Source organism: Miniopterus schreibersii (genome assembly GCF_964146895.1).
Source record: "Miniopterus schreibersii genome assembly, chromosome: 13".
Lineage (NCBI taxonomy): Eukaryota > Metazoa > Chordata > Mammalia > Chiroptera > Miniopteridae > Miniopterus > Miniopterus schreibersii.
This window is the reverse complement of record NC_138113.1, coordinates 33,991,434-34,006,094: the sequence shown is the minus strand read 5'-3', so window position 1 is coordinate 34,006,094 and position 14,661 is coordinate 33,991,434. Positions and strand designations below refer to the sequence as shown.

General features: G+C 33.7%; 1 protein-coding gene and 1 pseudogene across 9 annotated transcripts in view; one reads left to right on the top strand and one right to left on the bottom strand.

Annotated features, from left to right (window-relative positions):
* Nucleotides 1-14,661, bottom strand: part of EHBP1 (EH domain binding protein 1) — a 279,331-nt gene that overhangs the window by 126,806 nt on the left and 137,864 nt on the right. The gene's annotated exons all lie outside the window — the stretch shown is intronic.
* Nucleotides 11,838-14,390, top strand: LOC308565982 (large ribosomal subunit protein eL8 pseudogene; annotated as a pseudogene). The gene is made up of 2 exons: nucleotides 11,838-11,882; nucleotides 13,671-14,390. The product of its transcript is annotated as a large ribosomal subunit protein eL8 pseudogene (transcript).

The window sequence follows — 14,661 nt, the reverse complement described above, 5'->3', positions numbered from 1 at the left end:
CATACCTGAACTAAAAATGTGGAATACTTGTATATGAAAACTAAGAAAAATTATTGGGAAAAATTAGAGAAGACCTAAATAAATGGAGAGACATGCTGTGTTCATGGACTGAAGGAATCAACATTGATAAGATGTTAATTCACCCCAAATTGACCTATGGACTCAATTAAATCCCAACTAGAACCTAACAAGTTGATTCTAAAGTTTGCACATATGCAGAACAGCCAAGACAACTTTGAAATACCAAAAGTTGGCAAACTTACACTTTCTGACTTTCAGATTTAGGATAAAGCAACAGTAATCAAGACAGTAAGGTATTAAATAAAGGTAGGCAAACAGATCAATGAAACAGAACAGTGTCTAGAAACTGACCCACACATATACCATCAATTTATTTTCAACAAAAGTGAAAAGGTAATTCAGAAAAGAAAGGATAGTCTTTTCAACAAGTGATGCTAGGATGACTGGATATCCATATGCTAAGAAAGAAAAAGCAACAACAAAAAATACACTAAAATCCTTCAATCCATACCTTGCACCATATAAAAAATTTTAACCCAAATGAATCATAGACCTAAACATAAAATCTAAAACTATAAAACTTCCAAATAAAACGTAGGAGAAAACTTTTGAAATCTTGGATTAGACAAAGATTTCTTATATATAATCCCCAAAGCAAGATCGTGTAAATTAAATATATCTTGTATTCATCTACTTCTCTCCACTCCTATTGACACTACTCTAGTCTCAACTACCATCATCTTTTGCCCAGACTACTACTTCTTTTTCCATTCCCTCCCTACCTCTACCTCTGCAATGTCCAACCATTTTCACAAAAGTGAGTGACCTTTTCAAGCATATATCCGATCACATTACTTCCCCCTCCTTCTCTCCCTTCCACTTAAAAAAAAAAAAAAAAAAAATCAATGGGGGAAAAAAGATTTAGCATGTAATTTTAATAAGCCAAATAGACACAAACATTTTATTACTTTTCCTCATACATTTTCTCACTAAGCCCTCTAAAGAACTTTCTGTTACTAATAGTTGAAACATTACATTATCTCTTTTATTAAATGCCTTTTTATTCAGTTTGGTTCTTTTTTACAGTGCAAAAATCACTCATTACCACAAACTACAATAGCTCGCCTAGGGGACAAATATTATCAGGAACCAGAGGACACCAATATCAAAGAAATCAGTTCTTACAGGATGTACATTTAATATATAATAGGCCCCATGCATTAGATTTGTTTTAAATTAAATCATCTGAAAAGACTCTCTATACGCACACTAATAATATTCTTTTAAAAATAAACCAACCTCTATTTTTACATGAAACAAAGCAAAAATAAGATGAAATAAAGTGATTTATATGCAATAACTGTTTAAAAATGTTTCACATAAACCATTCAGAAATAACCTATGGTCTCACTATACATATGATTATTTTGGAGTCTTTTGTTACTTTATATATAAAACCTAATAAAGTAACTTATGTGCAACATTCAGTTTATCACCCAAAATGGAATAAATAAGGTGACAGAAAGTAGCCTTCACAAATTTCATTTAGTAGTAATTCTGAGTTTTCTAACCATATCATTTTCTATCCATATTTTTGAAACATTATATATATATAATCTACTATTTTGTAATACAAAAGGAAAATAGTTACAGAAACAGTTTATTTAAAGGACAATGATTTTAAAATTGCAAGATAATTTCATCATAATTACAAAAAACCTGTGGAGGTATTTTGGACTATTTTTACTCCTACATTTTCTATATTTTATAAACTTATTTTTTCCTTTTGCCCTTTCCTTTTCCTTCCCCCACTACAGACACTCTTTAAGCAACACTGCATCAAAAATCCTCCCACGTTCAAAGTCGGCTACATCTGTTGCTCCTTTCCATTGTTGAAAATTCCTGCCTTTATCCTATTTGACTTTATTCATGAAAAGGTCATCCTGAATTCAACAAATGGAGGAGCGATGGCAAAGCACACTATTAAACATGGCTGAGAAAATGATGCTGTAGAACATGTAACTAACGTGCTCACGCTGCCTCAGAGGTACTTGACATATATTGTGTAGGCCCCCAATCCTGAAGCCTCCAACATAGAAGTGTTATATGCATTATCACAGTATTTGTTAAACATCATAACAATTATACTAAGGATCTTGATTTTTGGTAGTACACTGCTGTTTCTTTTTTCTTAAACCAACTGTTGAGTGTTCATATTACTAACTGTGCCTACCTTCATAAGCATGAATTAACTGAGAGGATCTACTCTAACCCTATTATCACCATTAGTGTTTGGCAAAAGTAGCCTTTTATTTTCCCCTTGTTCCTCCATAAAATGGCATATCTCATTCTTTTAATTCTTAAAATATGCCAATGAAACGAAATTATTGTATTCAACTTCAAAAATAAGTTTCCAATTAAAATAAGCGGCAAAATGGGTTTGGTTATACCTCAAAACTCTTAAAAGACACTGATTATGAACCACAGCTATAATACATTATGCCTCTGGCCTTTTTCTCAATGCTAAATATAGTTCAAAACTATAATTTGTTGCCATCCATACATACCTGACCAAAACTAGAAGACATTAATAGGAAGATTAAAGTAAGCACTAAAATAAACTTGACTAAAGAAAGATTTATGAGGTGAAGATAATTATTTTTAATATGCTCATAACTCACTATGACTAAAATATGGGAATACTTACTCACATAAGCTTATGTTCAAGTTAAAAAATTCATCCAATTCAGGCCCAGCCTACCAACTTAAAAAGAACCAAGTTCAATTAATTTCAGGCAATCAAGGAAAAGGCCCTGATATTCCTATTGCTTAATAAGGAAAAGGAATCTTGTCCATAATGTACTGTATTGTTGACCTTAAGTGAGATTTTTCATATAAGGCAAAACCAAATACAAGATTTTTAAAAAATTACTTAGCTACTTATATGTAAACTCAAACAGCTGTTAAGGATACCTTGCTACTGTTTCATAATGGGCTTTCCTAAACCTATTTTTCTAACTAAGACTCTTTTTAGCAAGTAAATCAGTAAATCGGTTTACAAATTTGCATTTGTCCAAAATGTGGCATACTTATACTAGAAAGCATGTGATGTAATGAATGTCCTAATATTTACCTCAGTTTCCTTATTTTTATTTATTTATTTTAAAAAAATATATCTTTATTGATTTCAGAGAAAGGAAAGGAGAGGGAGAGAGAGAGATAGAAACATCAATGATGAGAGAGTCATTGATCAAGCCCGCAACCTGGGCATGTGCCCTGACCAGGAATCAGACCCCGATGGCCTGGATCCTAGGTCGATGCTCAACCACTGAGCCACGCCTGGCCAGGCAGTTTCCTTATTTTTAAAATGGGCAACACAACACCCACCTTACCTACTGCATGGTTTTGCATAAGAATGAAATAAATCAAGTATATTTAAAAGCTTTGGAGACTATAAAGAGTTTTATAAATGTAAGGAATTGCTATTATGCAAAGGGAACTTCTGTCAATTGGGCAGCAGTAACATTTCTTTGAAGCAGTGTTCAGTTCATAGGGAAATTAGACTCAAATAAACCAAGGAAAATGTTCTATGTCAAAGAGTCTCACGCTTTCTCATGCCATGATTTTTTTAAAGAATTTTCATGATTTTCGCAGTTTGGGACAATCATCATCTTAGAGACTCTTCCAGATGGTCCCATCATATATGAATGTAAAATATTTATGACAGAACAAAATGTGGCAGGGGTCCTTTCTCCAAAGCTAATGCTATCTGCTTTCATCCAATTCAGGCCCAGTCTCCAAATCCACACTCAAAAAATTCTAGTAAGGGTTTCATATCTTGCCTGAGTACAAGAACACACACAGTGATTCTGGATGGAAAGGTTCCTTAAGAGATAGGCAGAGAGAGGATACTAGAAAATAACAAAATATTTATGCTGCCTGTTTCTCCTATTAAAATACATCATGCATCTTAAGAGACTATTGGAGCCAGTTTTATTTTCCTTCCATAGGACCGAACAACATCCATTGCCTAAAGATGTTCTTACCCCAACCCAAAGTTCAGTACCTCATGCCCTTGTTTTCTATGTTGTCTGAAGTAGGGTAGACCCTTAGCTCCTGAATTTATAACACAAATATCTTCCCTGTGAAATTCAGAATTAATGAGTTTTTCCCTGGGAAGCCTCAACAGGCCAGCATCTCCTGATCACCCTAAGTTCGGACATCCTTGAAGAGGGTTTATGGGTCATTCTCTTACAGTCAGCATTTTTGTTTCTTACACAGATTTTAATTTTAATTGCTGTATTTCACAAAATCTGTAACTTTGCTAATTTCTTGAAAAAGGCAAGACCAATTTCACTGTTAATTCTGATATCCATGTATAGGTGCATGATTGAGATGGAAGAAGAGGAGTAGAAAGAATGTAGGAAGAAGGGGGAGCACATCGGCACAAAGAATAAAAATGGCAATAAATATCTATCAATAATAACCTTAAATGTAAAGGGATTAAATGGTCCAAGGAAAAGATGTAGGGTAGCTGAATGGGTAAGAAAACATGACCCATTTATGTGCTGTCTAAAAGAGACCCACCTCAGAACAAAAGACTCACATAGTATGAAGGGATAGAAAAAAATAAAGCTGGGGTAGCAAGACTTATATTTGACAAAACAGACTTAAAAACAAAGGCCATAACAAGAGACAAAGAAAGTCACTACATAATACTAACGGGATCTATCCAACAAGAGGATATAACCCTGGTAAGCATATATGTACCCAATATAGAAGCACCTAAATATATTTTAAAAAACTCTTGGAGGACTTCAAGGGAGAGATCAACAGCAATACAGTCATAGTAGGGGACTTTAACACCCCATTGACAACAATGGATAGATCTTCCAGACAATAAAATCAACAAGGAAACAGCGACCTTAAACAACACACTAGATCAGACGGATTTAATATTTACAGAACATTTCATCCCAAAGCAGCAGAATATACATTCCTCTCAAGTACACATGGGACATTCTCAAAGACAGATCACATGTTAGGACACAAAATAAGTCTTAACAAGTTCAAGAAGAATGAAATCATAGTATCTTCTTGGATCATGTGGCATGAACTAGAAATCAACTACAATAAAACCACTCAAAAACATTCAAACACATAGAGGCTAAATAGCATGTTATTAACCAATAAATGGGTCAACAATGAGATCAAGGTAAAAATAAAAAACTTCTTGGAAACAAATGAAAATGAACACAACTACTCAAATTCTATGGGACACAGCAAGAGCAATGCTGAGAGGGAAGTTCATAGCATTACAGGTGTACCTCAAAAACAAGAAAAATCTCAAACAATCTAACCCTACAACTAAAATAATTAGAAAAAGAACAGCAAGAAAAGCCCAGAGTAAGTAGAAGGAAAGAAATAATAAAGATCAGAGAGGAAATAAATAACAGAGAGATTTTAAAAAAGTACAAAAGATCAATGAAACCAAGAGCTGGTTCTTTGAAAAGATAAACAAGATTGGTGAATCTTTAGCCACTCTCAACAAGAAATGAAGAACAACTATATGCCAACAAATTGGACAACCTGGTCAAAATGGACAAATTCCTAATACATACAAGCTCACAAAACTCAATCAGGAAGAATCAGAAAACCTGAATAAACCAATAACAACTAACGAAATTGAAGCAGTAAAAAAAAAACAAAAAAAACCTCCCAGTAAACAAAGTCCTGGGCCAGATGGTTTCACAGAGGAGTTTTATCAAACATTCAAAGAAGAACTAATACATATCCACCTCAAACTATTCCAAAAAATTCAGTAGGAATGAAGACTTCAAAGCTCTTTTTACAAGGGAGCATTATCCTAATCCCAAAACTGGATAAAGACACTACAAAAAAAGAAAATTATAAGCCAATATTCGTGATGAACATAGATGCTAAAATCCTCAACAAAATATTAAGGTCAGGAAGAAGACAGGGATGTCTGCTTTCACCACTCCTATTGAAAATATTACAGGAAGTCCTAGCCATGGTGATCAGACACAAAGAAAAAATAAAAGGTATCCAAATTGGAAAGGAAGAAGTAAAACTGTCATTATTTGCAGATGACATGATATTGTACATAGAAAAACCCTAAAGATTCTACCAAAAACTAGTAGATTTAATAAATAAATTGGGCAAAGTAACAGGATACAAAACTAAAATTCAGATATCAATGGCATTTTTATACACAAATAATGAACTCTCAGAAGAGAAAATAAAACAACAATCCCATTTACCATTGCAACAACAAAAAAATATGATACCTGGGAATAAACTTAACCAAGAAAGTAAAAGACCTGTACTCAGAAAACTATAGGACATTGAAAAGATCAAAAGAGGAAGATACAAACAAGTGAATGCATATACCATGTTCATGGATTGGAGGAATTAACATCATTAAAATATCCATACTACCCAAAGCAATCTATAGATTCAACTCAATCCCTATTAAATTATCAATGGCATATTTCACAGATCTAGAACGACTATTCCAAAAATTTGCATGGGACCAAAGAAGACCCTGAGTAGCTTCAGCAATCTTGATAAATAAGAACACAGTTGGAGGGAATACAACACAGACTATCAAACAATACTACAAAGCCATTGTAATTAAAAGAGCTTGTTACTGGCACAAGAACAGGCTTAGACACCAATGGAACAGAACAGAAAGCCCAGATATCGACCCACGCCAATTTGTCAAAGGATGCAAAAGCACACGATGTAGTAAAGATAGTCCCTTCAATAAACAGTATTGGAAAATTGGGCAGGTACACGCAAAAAAACTGAAACTAGACCACCAGCTTACACCATGCACAAGAATAAACTCAAAATAGGTAAAAGACTTAAATGTAAGTTGTGAAACCATAAAAATCCTAAAAGAAAACATAGGCAGTAAAATCTCAGATATCTCACATAGCAGTATTTTCACAGATATATATCCTAGGCAAGAGAAACAAAGGAAAAAATAAACAAATAGGACTACAACAAAATAAAACGCTTCTGCACAACAAAAGAAACCACCAACAAAATGAAAAGGAAGCCCATTGTATGGGAGAACATATTTGCCAGTGATACATCTGAGAGGGGTTAATTTCCAAATTACATGAAGAACTCATACAACTCAACACCAGGAAGACAAACAACCCAATTAAAAAATTGGCAAAGGACCTGAATAGACACTTCTCCAAAGAGGACATACAGATAGCCAACAGACATATGAAAAAATGCTCAATATCACTAATCATCAGAGAGATGCAAATTAAAACTACAATGAGGTATCACCTCACACCTGCCAGAATGGCTACCATCAATAAATCAACAAACAAGAAGTGCTGGCAAAGATGTGGAGAAAAGGGAACCCTAATACTCTGCTGGTGGGAATGCAGACTGGTACAGTCACTGTGGAAAACAGCACGGAGTTTCCTCAAAAAATAAAAAATGGAACTGCTGTTTAACTTAGTGGTCCCACTTCTGGGAATATATACTAAGAATCGCAAAACACCAATCAGAAAGAATACATGCATCCCTATGTTTATAGCAGCATTATTTACAATAGCTAAGATCGGGAAACAGCCCAAGTGTCCATCAGTGGATTAGTGGATAAAAAAGATGTGCTATGCCCAGCCGGGCATGGCTCAGCAGTTGAGCATCGACCTAGGATCCAGGAGATTGCAGTTCGATTCCCTGTCAGGGCACATGCCCGGGTTGCGGGCTTGATCCCTAGTTGGGGGTGTGCAGGAGGCAGCCGATCAATGATGACTCTCTCATCATTGATGTTCTCTCTCTCTCCCTCTCCCTTCCTCTCTCTGAAATCAATAAAGATATATTTTTAAAAAGATGTGCTACATTTACACAATGGAATACTATGTAGCTTTAAAAAAAAAGATCTCTTACCCTTTGAGACAGCATGGAGGGACCTAGAGAATATTATGCTAAGGGAAATTAGCCAGTCAGAAAAAGACAAGTATCACATGATCTCACTTATATGTGGAATCTAATAAACAAAATAAACTAATGACAAAATAGATCCAGAGACTTGGGAACATGGAACAGACTGATGAATCTCAGAGGGAAGGGGATGGGGGGGGGGGGGTTGGAAAGAGATTAACCAAAGAACTTATGTGCACACATGCATAACCCACGGAAACAGACAATGGTCATAGAAAAGTGACACTTGTATTGAAAAATGTATTTTAGAAATTTCCATGAATATCTTTTATTGTTAATGTTTATCAAAGTTATGATTGCTGCTCATGAAAATTATAAAGTGCACATATGTTGAGGTGAGTTAATATTTTCAAAGTTGGGACACATACCAATAATAACTTTGGTTATATATCCTCTAAAGCCTCATTCAAATATCCTCTAAAGCATCATTCAAATATTATTAATATAGAACTGATAATACTTTGCACATGGTATGTTAATTTGTATTAAGCAAATATGTTAAAGATATTTTTTCTTTCCAAAAAGATTAGAGGTGTTCAATAGTAAACACATTTTTCCCCCTGAGGGGATAAAAGCAAATGTAAAATAATTTCTCTATTAAAATATATTTTTTAGTCAATTCTAAATTTGTGAGAATAGTATGGGTTAAAATGAGAATAACATCTGCTGTATAAATTTTTGTCAAGTAAGTTAAAAAAGTTAACATTTTAAAGAAATATATATAAGGGGAACAATATATAATTAAACTTTTTAAAATTATGTGAAAACCTTAAGTGCACATTACTTATATATTTAACTTATAAAATCAGGCCAAATGAAGTCCTCTACTTAATAATTCAAGTTATGCTGAGTACATGAATGAAAGAATTGTTTTTGTATTAGAAATAAAAACTTAGCTATGTTAAAACCTAAGTTTTCCAAAGGCAATTAAGAGGTAAATACTAGAGTTTCCACTACAATAGCATCTGGTGGCGGTAAAGAAACAGCTTTAAGATTTTTATCCAAATTATTATATCACAGAATTAGAAATTATAATATAGTAAACATAAGCAATTATCTTTTGAGCTTCACAAGGCATTCTGGGTATAAGAATGGTCTCAAACTGTGAAATTTCATTCTAGAACATAAATATATTTTATTGTAAAATAATACTATAAAGTTTACATTCCCAAAGAATTATTAATTTATTCACAATGTATTTTCAATTATTAGTTTTGCCTCTCAATAAGATCACTATTAGAGGGGTTTTGTCTCGCTTTAAAGGTCTTCTTTCTGTAGCACTATGCTGAATGCTAGTAAAAGCATTTTTTTAAAAAAGGACAAAAAGATTCCTGAGTTATAAACTTAAGACCTAACGTAATGATCTAACTACATTCAGGTTTGCAAAGAAAATGCTCACACACCCTTAATGATAATGGCACTAATGGTGCCAATATATAGTGTATATGTTAATCCTTAGATTACAACTCTTAATCCAAGTATTAAAGAGTTTATACGTCCCACAGTAGTTGGCCCTTCTGTACATAAGCCAGTTAAAGAATACCTATTACCACTGAAAATATGTCCTAACTTCTTGTTTTAGTGCCATGAAAACAGACAGTAAAAGAATATTAAGCCATTTTATGATACCTAGTTGCTCCATTAACTCAATTGTACTGTGATTGCTTTCGAGACTCTTCTCCAAGTTCAAACATGTCAGTCTTGTTCTTCAAGCCTTTCAAGTTGGGACTCATGTTAAAAAACAGTGCCAAGCAAAAAGTTTAAGGAAAATAAAACCTTCATAGAAATGATCAGAGGAGTTCAACTTGATTGTAAATATCTTCCTCACCAACACAAGTAGAAAAACAAAAAATGTTCAATACATTTATAGTTTATATTCTGTTCATATTTTCTTCTCTGATCTATGCATTACTACAAAGTGTACACAGGGGTGGGCAAAAGTAGGTTTACTGTGTGTTGCCTTCCACTGATTCCACTGTGCATCTAAACTTACATCAAGAATAAACTCTGTGTTTCAAATACAACTGTAAACCTACTTTTACCAACCCCTGTGTATTAATTTTCAAATATATAGGTTTGCTCTACTTATTGTTTTGTTCCTGATTTCTAGATTAATTGCACTATGGGCAGCAAACATAATTTCAACCCTGAAATTTATGGAAAACTTACTTTAGAGCCTAAGATATAGTTAGTTTTTGTAAATAAATGACTTCTGTAGTTGCATAGTGTAATATTTTATGGGGTCAAAATTGCTAATTGAGTCTTTAATCTTACTGGGTTTTTTAGTCAGCCTATTCCATCAATTATATAGAGATGTGCTATGATTGCTCACTATAAGATAAATTATCTGTTTCTCCTTGTAGTTCTTTCAAAGTTAGCTTTGTATATTTTGAGAATATGTTATTAGATAAATGTAAGTTAAAAAGTTGTACTTCCTGGTGAATTGAACCTTCTATCATGATGTGGTAATCAGCTTTACATACAGTAATGCATTTAATTTTAAAACCTATTACATTTGATATTAATAGGGCTAATTGATTTTCTTTTGGTTGCTTTCATGGTAAATCTTCTTTCAGTCTTCTAAGTTCAATCTTTCAGATATCTATTTTTAGATGTGTATAGTTAGTTTTAAAAAAAAATCCAGGCTGATAATCTTTGTTTTTAAGTGCAACATTTAGCCCATTTTGATTTAATATAATTACTAATAATTTGAGTTTAAGTCTATTAAATTATTTCAAGTTTTCTATTTGTTCCAACCACTTCATGTTTATTTTTCTCTCCTTTTATTGAATTTATCTCCTTTTAAAAAATTACTATTATTTCTAAAAATCCTTCCTCTATTTCCTCTTCTAGTTTGAAAATTATATACATCATGTTTCTATCCCTTTAGTAGTAGTTGCCCTAAAAATTACAACATGCTTACTTAACTAATCAATGTCTAAAGAGCAGTCAACCAATACCTTTATCCTTCTTCTCAATAATATAAGGATTTTAGAATACATTAGTAAACTTATCCTTATTTCCAGCTTATAAATTACTGTCGTCACATATTTTAATTCTCTTTTATTTCAACCCACCATGAGTTGTTTTTTACATTGTCAATTTGTTTAATTTATCCACGTATTTGCCATTGTATGATATTTCTTGAATTCCTGTCCTCCTAATGAATATTTTCCATCTGCCCGTTAAATGTTTTAGTATTTCATTTAGGAAGGGTCTGCTGGTAACAAACTTAGCTGTCCAGAAACATGTTTATTTTTGTTCTCATTCTTAAAAAATATTTTCACTGGACATACAATTCTAGATTGGCATTTATTTTCTTTCCTCATGTGGATGATAACATCAAACTGTCTCTGGCTTCTAATTGATGTTGCTGAGAAATCAACAGTATTCCTTTTAAGGTATTTTGGCTTTTCCCCACCCTTGGGCTAATTAAAAATCCTCTTCTTCTTTCTTTCTTTCTTTTTCTCTTTCTTTCTTTCTTTCTTTCTTTCTTTCTTTCTTTCTTTCTTTCTTTCTTTCTTTCTTTCTTTCTTTCTTTCTTTCCTTCCTTCCTTCCTTCCTTCCTTCCTTCCTTCCTTCCTTCCTTCCTTCCTTCTCTCTCTCTCTCTCTCTCTCTCTCTTTCTCTCTCTCTCTCTCTCTCTCTCTCTCTTTCTCTCTTTCATCTATCTATCTATCTATCTATCTATCTATCTATCTATCTATCTATCTATCTATCTATCTATCTATCATCTATCATCATCATCATCTATCTATCTATCTACCATCATCTATCATCTGTCTATCTATCATCAATCAATCAATGTTCTTCTGAAGTTTCACTATGAGGTCTCTGGGTTTGGAGTTCTTTTATCCTGATTGGGATTTGGTAGGCTTCTTGAATCAGCAGACTGTATCTTTCATCAGTTATGAAAATCTCTCAGACATTATCTTTTCAAATACAATCTCTGTTCTACTCTTTCTTTTCCTTCTCAGAGTATTCTTAAAATTATACTACATCTTACTCAATCCTTCAGGTCTTTTTAGAAACATTTTATGTGAAAAATTTCAATGCCAGAACAAATATTATAATAGCCCCCATGTAACCACCAGCTTCAAAAGCTATCAACATTTTTTCCAATTTTGTTTTGTCATGCTCTCCAAGTACCATCCCCCACAGACACACATTTGTTTTTCTTCTAGAGCCTTTTAAAGCAAATCCCAGAGTCCTATATTTCAACAGTAAATAATCCAGTATATATCTCTAAAAGATAAGTACATTTAAAATCTGTAATTCTCCTTCTTCCCTCCTCCACTTCTGCCAAGCTATTCATTTGTTAAAGAATTGGATCATTTGTCCTGGAGAATTTCCCACATTCTGTTTTGGTTGATTGCATCTTCATGGTGTCATTTCACATATTCCTCTACCTGAAAGTATTTCTTGTAAACTGGTAGTTATTACATCTAGTGGCTTGACTAGATCTAAGTTTAATTCTTTGGCAAGAATCCTTTATAAATAGTTCTATATACTTTCTATTACAATATATCAGGAGGCACAAAATGACTGCGCATCTTACACTTAATGATAACTACAGCTGAGTATTGTCAATCTGATCCATTCATCTATTATAAGACTTTTCCTCTAATGTTTTAGAAGCTATGTTGGCTTGTTGCTAGATCCATTATTTCATTAGAGATTATAAAATGGTGAATTTTCTTATGATATCATTCCTTGTGTACTTCACAGCTAAAATTCTTCTATGAGGAAGAACTTTCCCTCATCAGCTATTTAATTATCTTGGAATACACTACATTAAGGAAAGTCAGGATAAATACTTGACTCTTTATCAATTTATACAATATGAGTTGTTGACCTAGCAACCTCCCGAACTCAACTATTTGGGTATTAATATTAGGAATTCATGAATTTTTATATATTTGATGTTTTTCAATCCTTTTGCAGATATTGATTCTTTTTTAATTATGTAAATATGCTCTACTGTCTCTAGTATTTAATGTTACAAAAGCATCTTATGGTAAAATCTTTCCTTCGTAGATAATCTGCCTTTGAAAATCAAAACTACTATCAGGATACGTTTATATTTGTATCTCATTCCATTCATCCCTGCCTGGTACTCATGAGTCCTTTTACTCTAAATACTCAAGTCTTTCTTCAGCTCACATAAGTTTCCTTCTTCTCTTTCTCTAATAAATTATTTTCCTTACCTGTTCTCATATCTACAATCCCCATTATAAAATAGGGAATTTCCTAACTGTCCTTTATTCTTATTTTTCCTCCCATTATTTTAATCTCTTCACTTTTCACCTTGAATTGTAAAGATAATTTTTCAAGTTTGTTTTCTAATTCAGTAACTTGATGTTCTACAAGAGTCTATCAAGTGTTTATAGTTTTTAAATTTGAAAATTTATTTTTTCATATCCAAGAGCTCTTTCCTATGCTCAAATGATTACTTTTTACCATCTTTTGGGGGAAAATTCAAACCTACAGAAAAGTTGCAAACATAGTACAACAAAAACCCATATATTCTTTATCTCGATTTACCCATGATTAATATTTTGACTCAGAACATTATTTGTTGTGACTACTTGCTCTTGTTTCATTTATTTTCTTTTTATTTTATTAAAAAATTTTCACTCTCTCCTCCTGCTGCCCAAGGAAAAGAAGGCTAAGGGGAAGAAGGTGGTGCCAGCCCCTGCTGTAGTGAAGCAGCAGGAGGCCAACAAGGTGGTAAATTCTGTTTGAGAAAAGGCCCAAGAATTTTGGCATTGAACGGGGCATCCAGCCCAAAAAGGAGCCTCACCTGCTTTGTTAAATGGTCCTGCTACATTCAGCTGCAGTGGCAAAGGACTATATAAGCGTCTGAAAGTTCCTCCTGCAATTAGCCAAACAGCTACTCAACTGCTTAAGCTGGCCCACAAGTGCAGACTATAGACAAAGCAAGAAAACAAGTAGAGACTGTTGGCCTGGGCTGAGAAAAAAAACTGCTGGCAAAGGGGATGTCCCCACCAAGAGGCTACCTGTCCTTCGGGCAGCGGTTAACACTGTCACCACCTTGGTGGAGAACAAAAAGGTTCGGCAGTAGTGACTGCACATGACATGGATCCCATTGAGCTTGTTGTCCACCTGCCTGCCCTGTGCCATAAGATGGGGGCTCCCTACTGCATTATCAAGAGGAAGGCCAGGCTGGCGCATCTAGTCCACAGGAAGACCTGCAACACTGTGACCTTCACAGAGGTTAACTCAGAAGACAAAGGAGGTCTGGCTAAGCTGGTGGAAGCTATCTGGACCAATTATAATAACAGATATGATGAAATCTGGTGCCACTGGGGAGGCAGAGTTCTGGGACAAAGTCAGTGGCTCACACTGCCAAACTGAAAAGGGCAAAGGCTAAATAATTAGCCAGCAAACTGGGCTAAGTATACACTGTTGAGTTTTCTGTACATAAAAGCAATAAAAATTCTCATTAAAAATTTTTTTCAATTACAGTTGACATACAGTATTATTACAGTTTCAGGTGTACAACATAGTGATTAGACATTTATATAACTAATGAAGTGATCACCCCAGTAAGTTTAGTATCCATCTGAAACTAAATAGTTATTACAATATCACTGGCTATATTTTCTATGCTGTCACATTAAATCCC